Source organism: Mustela nigripes, chromosome 14 (genome assembly GCF_022355385.1).
Source record: "Mustela nigripes isolate SB6536 chromosome 14, MUSNIG.SB6536, whole genome shotgun sequence".
NCBI classification, from domain to species: domain Eukaryota; kingdom Metazoa; phylum Chordata; class Mammalia; order Carnivora; family Mustelidae; genus Mustela; species Mustela nigripes.
In genome coordinates this window covers 75,686,224-75,700,139 of record NC_081570.1, presented here as the reverse complement: position 1 = coordinate 75,700,139, position 13,916 = coordinate 75,686,224, and the positions used below count along the sequence as shown (strand labels likewise).

Sequence of the window (13,916 nt, the reverse complement as noted above, 5' to 3'; positions counted from 1 at the left end):
ATGGACATTGGGGATATGTGCTATGGTGAGTGCTGTGAAGTGTGTAAACCTGGTGATTCACAGTGTACCCCTGGGGATAATAATACATTATATGTTTATAAAAAAAAAATTTAAAAAAAGAAGAACTCTGTAATAGGAAAAGTAAGAATGCTTCCTCAAACTCTAGTGCCTATTTTGTGCAGGTAAAAGCTGCAGAAGGTCTATTTTTCTATGAATGTATTAACATATGGAAGCATCCAAGAATACCCTTTCTGCACAGATATAGGCATATTCAGTCAAGATCCTTAGGCCCTGGAGAAATCAACAAATTCTGAAGTATTTTTAAAGACTTCTATGGACAATGTAACTGGAAGAGTAAAGAAAGCAAATTGAAATAAATAAATAAATAAATAAATAGGAAATCATATTCATTAGAGGACTTTGGAGGTAATTTCTTTGACAGTTGATTAGCCTAACCTGCTTATCAGAATTCAGAGCAAAGAAGATTAATATATTTAATATACCCTAAAAGTTTCTCAAAATTTAGGAAGGGGTCATGAGCAGATCAATTGATCTATAATATACCACAAGTAGGCTATAATTTTTATGCTAAATTTAGGAGTACCTCTTATATAAAGATAATGCTAGCTTCATGGTCAGAGTTGAGAAAGCCAAAAAAAGTTGGAAGAATGTGGGAAAATACCACCTTTGGGAAGGACAAATATCACCTAATAAAAAATGACCCATAACTGACAGATATTGGATATGAGGAAAGAGAACATTAAATTTAGTACATAAGCTCAAAGAAACACTTTGTGTCATGTTCTAGGAATCACCAAGTTTTCCAGTATCAGAGGGGAGCAGGCCCTATTTAGCTCTGTGTAAACATCAATCACTGTTCCTTCTAATTCTTCCAGGTGCTTTTTTCCTGGCCTTGATGAGTTTTCTCACATGCAAGCCTGGTAAGTACTCAGCTGAATATTCAAAGAAACCTTCTATTGATCTCTGAAATTTTCTCTCTGCAACTCTTTCCTCACAGGATTCCCTACCATGAACCCCTGCCACTTTGACCTAGATTCCCAGCTACTGCTAATGCAGAGACCTCTAGAACTAGACTTGGCTCTGTCCTCTGTAATGCCCCAGACTAAAAAGTCTTAATGCAGTAAGCATGGGTCTTTCTAGGGCTCATGTTCCTCCCCACCCCATTTCTAAGGGATTATTTTTCTTCATTTTGTGGTGCCCAGTATCTTGAAAACCACTTTTTCATAATCTCGTTCATTTTTTAAATAGTTTCACTTGGAAGCATAGATCTGGTTCCTGTTACTCCATCCTGGCCAGAAGCTGAATTTCTGTACTGACGTCTTGCTTCTTACTGATAACTCACTTCTTATTCAAGACATTTTAATTCTGTTAATGTCAGGTTATAACTAATATTATGCCTTATTCCTGAAGAATGATTTCACTTGGCTCTCATGTTTGACATTTTCCCTAAGTAAATATGGAAAATTACAGAAAATATCCTGTGTATTCTTCCATCTGGAAACTACCATTATAAATGTGCTAGAACCCTCTCTTTTCTTCCCATTTCTCATGTTTACCTTTCTCTTCTTATATGTGTGTATTCCCATGTCTAACAGTTCTTTAATTTTCTTCATTTAACAATTTTTAGGCTATTTATTATATTAAAATACTCTGTATTTTCATTTCTAGATATTGATTTTGCTCTCTTATGTAATATTTTAAAGTTGTGTTGTCTTATGGAATTCTGATCTCTTCTCATGTGTGGTCCAGGACTAGGGATTCAAGTTTTCAAAGATCTTTTTATTTTTCCCATCCATAGCATAAAGGAAAGAATTCTGTTCTGTAGCTTGTCTTCTTCATTTTTAGAGATTGTCACTTCAAGTATCCTGGCCTTGTGAGTGGTCTTCTTTATAGCCAGCTTCAAGGTTCCTTCAAATAAGGCCACATCACTATTCACCACAGTCCACACAGAAACCCAGTCCTCAGGGCCATGCAAGGATCACCAGTGTCAACTTGATTTCTTTACTCTGAAATTCTTCCTCTTTCTAATTTGAGACAGAGCTTCCTTTTTACCATTTTTTGAAAAAAAATATTTGACATATAATGACATTTTGGTCATGACTTGGCAATAGTTTTCATGAAGTTTGCCTGTATAGTGATCCACACTAGATCAACTTGCTAAGATTGTGAGAAAACTTCATGTAACTTTCAATATACATTATTTAACTTATTCCTCATAATGGCCCAATGAATACAGGTGGATGGGGGGGAGCTTAAGCATTTTAAAAGGTCTGACCAGAATTAAATGATTAGTAAACATTTTGACTATGATTCAAATCCAGGTCATGACATCTCAGGGTTATGCACTTAGCCATTCACCTCTATAACCTATCTTTAAAGACACAAGACATTTTTTACATCTTACAGATGTATTTTTCTAGCAGAAGAAAGGACCTCAATTATTTGACCTGTGCTTGAGAGTTGAGTGTGAGTATAGCCTATGTTCTTTGCTATTTAAGTATCTTGTGAATCTTCACAATGACTGGAACTGGAGGAAAAATGCAAGAAAATAAGGAAAAATAACATTATAATAATAGACCCTGGCAAGTGGATCAAGCTTATGTCTCTTCCTTTGCTGTAAAGTTACACTATTTCAAATTCCACAGATGGCTACTGGATCCCTTCCTCTCATGAAAATTCTGAGTTTACTTTGTGATGTGCTAAAATCAGACTATTTGAAGTTACTCATGATCAGTCCTTAATATTGCTTGTGCTTTATCTCTTTATCTTGAATTAAAAAGCTTACTTAGTGATGTATTGTTCTGTATTCAGTTTGCTATGTCAGCACTACTGTCATTTGCATTTAAAAAGGTGAACACTTAAAGCTTTGATAAATTTCTCCTTTCAACAGCAAAAGCATCACTTACTCCATGGATGAGATTAAACAGATACATGTCATTGATATATTATTATCATCATTGTCATCACATCCCTATACCAAAAAGCAAAGTTCAGATTATTTTCTCTAAATGTTGATATTGTCTCTATGATATTTTTCTTCAGCTCTGCAGAATTTTCCAAAGGGTTTCTCAAAATCACATAAATTTTAGCAACTCCCAGGGAATTTTACAGACATAAGCATTCATGTCTCTGGTACACACAGATTACTGCTCATCTTAAGTTCTAAGTCAGACTGAATCTTACTAATCCAGTCCCAATTAATTTGAAAATAACACTATTTTGTAAGTACAATGTCCTAGTAAGATAGAAGTTTCTATCCTTAAATGTTTGTCCTACGTATTTTCCAATTCTTTTAAAATTGTGAGACTTGCACAGTGTACCGCCTGCATGATTATTAGCACAGATAATTGTATTAGTGATAGAAAAACACTGAAGGACACAGGACACAGTTTCAATGTGACAAAAGTTATGTAAGCTATGGGGATGACTGAACAAAAGAGGAATTTGTCCAGGGGTCAATGTCTAAACCCCCAAAATAGCTCACTTCAGGTAAGTGAGGTGTAAGTGGTTTGTGAGATATAAGGGAATCATTCCACTTATACATGGTGAGAATGTGGATTTTTGAAGCTTGCCTTTCCTGTTTTGTACTCCTGTGTTCTGCTACCTATCCCCCAAAACCCCTGCCTGACTCTGTCTCAGCTGCTCCGGAGACTTGAATATCTTTCTTTCTATTGCACTAAGTTCTAAGCACAAACCAACTATTATGAACTCTCTTTGAGATTCAGTAAAGTTAAAGTTTGTCACCCCAAAACAAAGGTCAGTGGGTCCTAGATTTAGACCTCTGTGAGATCCATTCCTGTATGGTCATACGAGATTCCAAAACTTGAATTAATCGATTGCAGTGGCAAGCTTGACCACATGCTAATTACCAAGGTAAGCTCAACAACTTTTTCAGAAATTACTCTCAATCTTGTTTAGTCTAATCAATTACTAATCATAGCATAATTCTTGCTAGTTTATTTGTAGACAGGTACCATAGGCCAATATGAGAAATAAAGCCCACTTCTTTAATGATATGTATTAGCCATTGAATTAACTGATGCTGAATCTACCCATTTTAATATATATTTAATTTGAAATAAGTCACTCTGTTAATTCAGGAACTTTTCACTGGTTACCTGCACCTAAGTGTAACTTAACTGATATATTTTCTCAATCTTGGCCATGAGTTATCCTATTCTTGAATGTATTTTTATGGTATTCTTATAATTTTTTGGTTATACATTTTTAGAGGTAGACTTTGTACATATGAGTGGTTAGGTTGTAGTCATCCTGTTAAAGCGTCAGTCTCTACTAAGCAAGCGCCCTCCAGGAAGGTTGTATTAATTTATGTCCCCAGCAGCATTACATCATTACCAATAGTGGAATGAGGAGAAGCAGGAGGAAGAGGAGGAGGTGGAGAGGAAGGGCAAAGACTACTACTACTACTTTTTAATTTTGGTCCTGGGTAAGGGTCTATGTCTCCTGGGGGGGCGGGGGAAGGTTTTGCCTCTAAAATTCAACAATTCAAAGACCTACTGAGATTTCTTTTCTTGAATGCACTAGATCATGTTTTTAAACATGACTGACAAAATTATTTTTAAAAAATTTAAATCAAATATAAGGTTGAAGAGTTAACTAAGCATTTCACAATATAGATCTATAAGAGAGAGTGATAACAGAAAAAGGCTCAATGGAGAATCTAATACTTTCTAGACAGACTTGTATACAGACACATCATCATGAAATTTCAGGATTGAAACAAAACAAAGAGTGTAAAAGTGGAGATAATAAAAGACATTTTCAATATAATATAAATGATATTTAAAAAGTACTATCAATTACCTAGAAACCAATAAAAAAAATTCAACATGTACTTTCATCAGCTACCAAAGTATTAACCATACAGGTATGGAATAAAAACATTTTCAAACAGGAAAACTCAGAAAATTTACCTCTTTTACACTCCATTCTTAGGGAGGTTGCTTCAAGTTGTGCTCTGGCAAATTAAAAAGCTAAGCCAAGAAGTAATAAGCAAACAGCAGATTCAACCTAAGAAATGAAAGAAAAGACATTCTAGTTGAAAGATAAAGAATTAGAAGTATAAATGTATTATTTTAGACATGATAATGACTCAAGAAAAAAATCAAAATATTCTAAGAGAGTTCCAAGTTGACTTTGTAGATAGTCTCTGTGTTCTCTGGAACAAAGTGAGTTTCTGCAGCTGCTTGGAAATATTACTTAATGTCTCTGTCCTGAGGGAGACTAACCCCAGTTGGCTTTAGTTACAGCCATCAACCTGGGAAATGAGTAAGGGAGAAGCCCCCACATCTGTTAGGAGGAACACAGAGAGAGGGAGAAAGTCAGAGTCCCCTTTGCTGGGGATGGCCTGTGTATCTGCCAGCAACCTGGGTTTACTAGGAGGCAGCTTAGTTACATAATCATCATCCAATATGTCAGAAGGGGGTTACCAGCCAGATACATCCAGGTAAACACATTCTTCAAGAGGCCCTGGTGTAGAGCTGTGAAGGCCTAGGCATGAGCCACGAAGGTCCCCTAGGTCCATTCACCCTATTTGCTGTGAAGGAGACCTAACTGATAGATCCCACTGAGGCCATGCTGTGTTCCAGGAGCTCAGTCCTTTTCTAAGTTTTGCAATGTAGTTTGCTTCCAATGGGTTAAAAGGCACCCTAAGGTAGAGTCCTTGGGAACTGAAGAAGCCTACTGAGGCCACACTCCAAGAAAAGTAAAGAAAGTCTATTACCAAATCCCCCTGGACTCCTGGCTGGCATCCCATGTGGGATTCATCAGAGGTTCCCCTGTGTCAAAGGTGAATGGAGGGATCCCTCAGTCAAGACATAGCTGTTGACCATGATCCTGCCTTCCCTGTGAAGGCATTCCTGCCATCAAAGGCCCTGGAAGGGTGGCGGCGTCCCTTCCTTTCCCCATCAAGTCCTAGGCTACAGATGAGTGCCTGGTGAATGGACTGAAATGTCATGCCATGCCACGGCACCGTCTGTCCTGAAGGCTGCGTACTGTCCTGTTATTTTAAACATGGAAAATACTAGAAAAGATTTACAAGAGGAAATTACCAAATTTTGTAGTTTTAAGTAGTTAGTAGAGGACACTGACAAGAAACAGTAAAGGCTGAAATCCATCATGGTCTAAGTGACATTCCCACACACATGATCCTGACAGCCAACTTCCCTAAGAAAGGGTTCCTGGTGGGTTTTAATTCAATCAGGTACTGGTTTCACCCAGCTCCCAGGGATGAGGGAAGAGAATGCTGGCTGAGGACAAAGCAAAAGGTTGACACCCTGCAATCGTTCCCCACCTCCACGCCTGGGTGGAACTGATTTGGGGGGAGGTAAGGGAAAGGGAGGTTTCTAAAGAACTTTCATATGCTAAACAGGACTACAAGGAACCAGACACCAGAGGCCTTGCCATTTTCAAGGTTTTTCCTCTAGCAAGGTATTAACATCAAGATAGTTGGGGGAGATTCCTGGAAGAGTATCCCCCATGTCCCACCCAGGAGTGGGGGGCTGGGGGGGAGGGTGCAGATGGTGGCCTGTGCTTGCACTCCGCTTGCCTTCTGTTCCCTCATCAATAGTGGAATATGATTCCAAAGGGTCAGAAACAAGAAAGTTTTCATTTTGTTTTCCATAGAATTGTTCTCTCATTCTGCCTAACGATACTGCACATGTGTTCACAGGGCAAACCTCAAAGATACAGTTTGTGCTCCAAGCAATGTGATAAATTAAGTATCTTAGAGACTTTTTTTATAGAACAATGTATCCACCCTTCCCCAGATGAGTACATGGTACCAATAAAATGTTCTTTTGACCTCCCTGAGTTTGGCAGTGCTACACACTCATACTTCCAGTGGGACAGTTCATCATCTGGAATGAATTAGTGTGATGGGTGATACAAAATTGGTGGGAGTAGAATAAGTAAAATAAGTCAATAAACACTTACTATTAGAACCATGTTAAAAATATGATAGGAGCGATTCTGTCCCATAAGAGCCATAAAGGAGATGTCCATCATCCTGAGAGACCTCTGAAAAGTTGCTGTTATTTGTTTTTACATACTTTCCTATATACCAAGGGAAAATGGGAGTCGTACAAAATTTGTTGGAATTATTGGCAAACATATTCAGAGAAGGAGAATGTAATACTTCTTTATGCAGTTTGCAGTATGTGTTTGGGGATTTTCTAAAAATAGTTCATTTAAAAAATATTTAGATGGTGATCCATGGTTTTTTGACTAGTGTAAATGTTCTTAAAATCCCAAAGAATGAGATGAAATTGCTCTGTAAAATTTCCAAGAACCTAAGAAGTAGCGATCATCCTTATATACTACAGTCGTTGATAGAAAATCATATCATTGTATGTACAGAATGTCACCCAGAGACCATAAAATTCAGTTTTCTTCTGTTAGGTCCCCAATGTTGCGTCCTCCAATAATGGGTCTGTGATTAAAGGAGCAAGACTGATACAAAGTGAAGGTCAAGCAAAGCTTTATTTCACGCCAAGTATCAAGAATCAAACCAACCATCAAACAGACCAGTCGGCGCTGCCCCTTACAGAGAGGGTGACCTCTCTCTGTTACACAGACTAACTTTTATAAAGCAAAGGCCATGTGGTTGGGCCTGGCCATGCACAGGTGGCCAATGAAATTGTAACACACAGAGAAAGCTGCACAGTCATATTAGTTCACACATAAGTGACCAATTGAATTACAATTTACCCCTAGTAGACCAGCCTATCACCTTGGTCAGAATTGGTGCCCAAAATGTGCCCAAAGGGCAGGACCCATACTCCTTGGTAACTAGGGAAAGAGTATGTGCCCCCCCACCCCCCATCGGATGTCTCCACCTGGCCTCACCCACCCTTGTATTTGGGCTTTGTTACCTGGGACTGGTTTCTGGGACTTGTTTTTAAGAAGTTCCCCTGGGGGGGTGGGCAGAGTCAATTTAAGTTTTACAACATAAACAACAAAATGGCAGTTCGACTGGAGTGGGGCCTCTCTGGCTAAATAGGCCCTTACACTACTCCTGTTAGCATGTTCCCTCTCTTACTCAGCAAGGGACAGGAGATATTCTACTCAGCATGAAACAACAGGGATGCATTTTTTTCCTTACCAATCTCTCTACTTCCATAGCATTAATGGCTATATGCTGACACAAAGCCCATTACTTGACATTTACCAAGTATTTGGACATTATAAAAGGAAATTAAGTATTCTATTAAATATGAACTTCGTTGCTAAAAATAACATTTATTCATACAATTACATGCCAAGTACTTGAGTCTTACAAAGTTTTTGTTTAAGCATTTTTTTAATTTAGTCTAAATGTACCTTCTAATCACTTTTGACTCTGGTAGTTTGTTATGGTATCACCATGACTGACTGATATTTATGGCCTGTATGAGTGATCAATAATAATTTGCTACCTTTTGGTTAAGAGTCAAATGTCGAGGCATATTGAAGGAAACCCCAATGTTCCATTTCGTTTCATTTTTTACTACAGTTGCATTTTTTCCTCCATCTTGATCCCCTTTACCCTAAGTAGATTACATGTCATTTAACATCATGCCTTCAAAAAATTTCATTAAATTTAGCCAGAAGCAAATTTCAAGTTTATTAATTCTGAAAACAAAAATCCATTTAGGACCTACTATGTGTCAGGTACTTTTCTGGCTCTGGGGATTTGGTGGAGAACAAGACAGACTTCTCTTAGGACTTACATTCTTGCTCTTTGAGAGTGCCTATTTGTTTTTCTCTTGCGGTTAAGGAAATTGTTTTCTAGCTAACTCTGATAGCCTGCCGAATTCTTTTCTCTTCCTGAAAATCTGAATATCATCCTATTTGGTTTTCAGATTTTTTTCTCCAAGTCTCATCTTTTCCCTCATGTATTTTATATCATTCTTGACACTTCAAAATACTGTTTCCACTTGATTTTATGAGACAAGAGGTTTTGCCCCACCATTTATGGACTTGAATTTGTTATTCTGGAAGACATTTTTCAGTTACATAATGTGCTTGGTGGGATGTGATGTGCTTTGTTTTCTACACAGAAGACAGAGACCTTTCTCCTGAGGCCTGGCTGGGCAGTGGGAGCATTGTGGGGAAGCTCAGAGCACTCCCAAACCCTAAAGTAGCCCCAGGACCTATCACAGGCAGCTGGTATTCCTTATCTCCCAAAGGGCCAGTCAAGCTTGTACACACAGTCTAGTCAGGCTCCCTTGAATAGCACTCTCCAGGCTCTGCTGGAGGGAAAGATCAGCACCAGCTTTTCCCTGGAACAGGCTCCAAGCTCCAAGCCTCCCAGCTCCCCGAAGTGGTTGGCTCAGGAGAAGTGACAGAGAAATGTGTGTATACCTGGGTAAGTATGTATTCAGTGCCATGTCTTCCCAGAACTTCTGTGGGAGACACCAGAGTACTAATTTTTTTTTTTAAGAGAAATCTCGCCACACAACTTTCTCTTACAGAACATAGTAGTAGAATATCACTGCCATTCAAACTATTGAAAATGACCTTTGCATCTTGTGCCCTCAGAGTATGGATTATTTCTAAGCCTCTTCTGTCCTTTTCCTGTCAGCCAATCATACTGGACTGGACAGACTGCTTCCAGGTCTGCATGCCACATTCCTTCTCTCTTCAGAACCCACTATTCTGTTTTCCCCTCTGCCTATCAGTCTCCTCTCTCTTCCTTTCATTTGGCTCCTGATTACTCAACATTTCCTTTCTTCCCTCTTTCCTTCAGTGTGTGCTTACTGGGTACTATTATGTGCTAAGGGCTAGTGATACTCTGGGGATCAAGATTAATATGGTTTAGGTCTTTAAGGAGTTTTCAGTTAACTAGGGGGAGCAGACCAAAAAAAGTGCATATAAATATATAAACTTTATCATAAATTCAGTGAAAAAATGATACATTTGTCTATGGACACACAGTTAACTGAGTGAAGGGGTTGAGATAATGAACTCTTTTCAAGAACTTTTCACAACCACAACATTATTCCATATTTAATAATTAGATTTATATTAGTTTACTTCTCATACCTTCATTTTTCTTTTTAATAGTCACTACTTAGGATATATCCTGATCCAGTTAGAAAAACACAGCAAATTGCAACAGCACTAAAAAATGAATTGCATTATTTTTCACACCTTCTCACTTTTGTCTGCCAAGTGATCTGCAGTCCTGTCTACTAAGAGTCTACAGCATTCCTCCATTTCATGGATCCTGGGCACATAGGTTAGTAAGTGGTTTGTTACGTAGTGTTTGTGATGATAATTGACAAAAACTGTAGATACTGCCAAGTTTCTTCTGTAGTTTAGAAAACCTCTTGGTGCACTCTAATCTTCAGTGTAAGAAGGCATTACCTCACAAACATTTCTTTTGTGGCATAATACAAAGAGAATTACAAATTGCTTCTTTAAAATAATTATGGATGCATATTTTTACATAGGAACCTCAACTGCAACTCTCACAGTATGTCCCCAAAAGTATGATTACTGGAAAAAAGGAAGCCAAACTACTGACTAAAACAGAGACATCCCTGTCTTGTACTCCCTGTAGTGTTTATTTTTTAAGATGTAGAAAAAGGGAGTTTAGATCTCTGCACTTCCTGTTCAGAAAGACATTTGTATAGGTGTTAAGATGCTCCCATACTACAATGAAACTGGAGTTTGCAACCCAAACCTTTAATGATGGCTTGGTGGTATGAGGAAAAAAATAACTCAGGAAGGTCACTAATTCAAGAAGATTTTAACAGAGATGGTGGTGAGAGATATTGGTGGATGATTAAAATAAAGTGTAAAAGTCAGACAGGTCAAAGATGGAATGAGTTGACTTTCATTTGGTACCATTCCCAGAGATTAAGAATAAAATCTGTTTGTGATGTGCGCTGTCTTGAAACACACACACACACACACACACACACACACACACACACAGAGGCCCCATTTCTCCCTAAGTATCACTCTCTGCTCTATTTGACAGTCTTCTCAAAGCAATTGGCTAAACTTATTCTCTGAAGCTTGTTCTCCTCAAGAATATTCTAGTGAGACTTTGATGCCACAACTACTCTCAAAATCACCTAGAAACACATTGCTTAATGCAGGAGTCCTCAGCTTTTCCCGTCCTTTCCTTATCAGCAGAATTTTACATATTATTCACTCCCACTTTTCTTACTTGAGAGAATTGATTTGTAACATTATAGTAGTTTTAGGCATAGCCATTTTCTAAAAACCCTTCTTCAGTGGTGTTCTGGGGCCCTTCCCCCTCCCAGTGTGTTCCCTTCTGTATCAGTGGTCATTCCTTTTAGCTTCCCATTTTCCTAACATATAGAACCATTAAACAAAATATTTGGATATTTCTCCTTATTTAAATCTACTCCTTGATAATCATAGCTTTAAATATCTAAATATGAGTGAACTCTAAAAGTATTCTCCAGCCTGGATTTCTCCCTGAATTGCAGACCTGTGCAATATCACCTACTGTCTTTACCTAAGTAGTCAAAGACAACTTGAACTCAACATTTCCAAAGCAGACTTGTCCTATCTCCCAAAGCCTGCTTCCCCTGACATCTTCTCCATCTGGATTATAGCTACATTGTTTTTTAGCTGCCCAAGCTAAAAATCTTGGTGTCATCCTTAATTCTTCTTCTTTTATAGCCAGCATTCACTTCTTTGGCTGCCAATCCTATCAGCTCTACTTTCATAAATATGTTTAAAATTCTGTAGCTTACCACATTCACCACAGTGACACGATCCAAGCCATCCATGATTCTAGTCTAGAGAATTGTGAATTGTGATGGTCTCCTCATTTGTTCCCTGATTCTGATTTCAACCCAGTTATCTATTCTCCACACTGAAGCTGGGGGAAATTATCCATATCTATATTTATATTGACACCAATATATAAATATATAGACATTCGTCTTTTAGAATGTCAATATAGTGCCACTCAATCCTTCAAAACCTATCAATGACTTGCCCTATTAGTCAGTGAAAAAGCAAAAATCATTACAGTAGCCTACAATGTCTCAGGAGATCTACATATCATTTCCTCTAATCACATTACCTCTCTGACCACGTGTCCTGTTATTATCTCCCTTATTTCTTGTGTGTTAGCCACACAGGAGCTTTGCTCTTCAAAAACACCAGGCACTATACATCTAAGAGCTTTTATAGATGTAAGTGTTTGGGTTAGGGTTTTGGCTTCGTCTAGAAAGCTCTTCTGTGGATACTTCTTCAGTGAGGTGTTTCCTAATCATCTGATTTGAAATTGAGCCCCATCATTCCCTTTGGCAATTCTTTTCCCTATTTCATGTAGGTTCTTAATGATACCTGACATCATACCTTTTTGCTAATTATTTTTGGTTTTTGGTCTTTCTTTTCCTACTCAAATGTAAAATTCATGAGAGCTGGGATTTTTGCTATTTCTCAATTGTATCATCAGAGCCCAGTATGAAATGAATATTCAAAGAAAAATGGATAAATGAATGAATCTCATAAATCCTGTTTGGCTGAAATCATTGGTGAATATATTAGTTAATAATTAATAATAAATTGTATTTATTATTATTACATTATTAATAATTAATAATAAATTAGTGAATAAATGAGTTAAAACTGTCAGAGCAGATTCCAGCACCAAACAGAAGTATAGGTTTTCTGATCTTTAGATATCCCTTATACCTTAAAGTCTTAGGGTTCTCTGGAGACTGGGCACATATTGGATAAGAGAAAATTACATTAATACTTCCTTTTTCTTTCTCCTCCTCCAGATGGTGACAGCACAAGAAATATAGCTGATAATGCAGAACAACAGCTCTGCTTCAGCACAGCAGAGGACAATGGGCCATAGGAAATGGGACACATTAAGAGTTAAGTATGTCTTCCTAAATGCTGAGTGAGCACAATCCCATGTATTCCATGCTGTGTACGCCTATGTCTGCCTTTCAAAAGCCATAATAACCAACTGATAATCACCCTGATTAATTTCACATATTAAGTAGAAATTTGATGACAGGATGGTTTGGCCTTGCAGGTAGTACTTGTGAAGATAATCTTGTATCACTGAGTGGTGGTGTTGAATTTCTATTCCTGTCAAGACCCAAACCCACATACATTTCACTCAACACAGGGGATTTATAGTGTTAGCAGTGACAATGCAATTTTCATCTGCTGTGCATAGAGAAGGATTTGAAACAGCAAGAACATATCATCCATGGGCACTGAGGAACGAAAGCCATAAAGTGCGTGTGCACGCACATACACATATTAAGGGCAAGGGCACTAGAAAGGGAGAGTACAAAAATATACTTGGCTTCTTAATTATTTTCAATCAAAAAAGCATATGTAGAAGTTGATTTGACTGTCTGTCTAGAGAGTTTACATTTCCAGAGTCTCAAATTCCTTTAACTTCTTTTATTTTTTATTAAATTTATTTACTTTTTTAAAGAAACCTATAATGTATTTTTATCCCCAGGGGTACAGGTCTGTGAATCACCAGGTTTACACATTTCACAGCACTCATCATAGCACATACCCTCCCCAATGTCCATAACCCCACCACCCTCTCCCGTCCCCCCTCCCACCAGCAACCCACAGTCTGTTTTTTGAGATTGAATCTTTTATGGTTTGTCTCCCTCCCAATCCCACCTTCTTTCATTTTTTCTTTTCCTACCCTCTAACCCCCCCACATTACATCTCCACTTCTTCATATCAGGGAGATCATATGATAGTTGTCTTTCTCCAGTTGACTTATTTCGCTAAGCATAATACCCTCTAGTTCCATCCACGTTGTTGCAAATGGCAAGATTTCATTTCTTTTGATGGCTGCATAGTATTCCATTGTGTATATATACCACTTCATCTTTATCCATTCATCTGTTGATGGACAT

General features: G+C 38.0%; 1 long non-coding RNA gene across 3 annotated transcripts in view; it reads left to right on the top strand.

The window, feature by feature from the left end:
- Positions 1 to 13,916, top strand: part of LOC132002020 (uncharacterized) — an 87,360-nt gene that overhangs the window by 35,780 nt on the left and 37,664 nt on the right. For 2 of the 3 annotated variants that reach the window (XR_009399748.1, XR_009399750.1), the window contains exons 2-3: positions 897 to 941; positions 12,798 to 12,896. This is a non-coding gene — a long non-coding RNA (uncharacterized LOC132002020). Of the gene's footprint in view, positions 1 to 896; positions 942 to 12,797; positions 12,902 to 13,916 lie in introns of all 3 variants that reach the window. The other variant, XR_009399749.1, reaches the window with a different exon arrangement.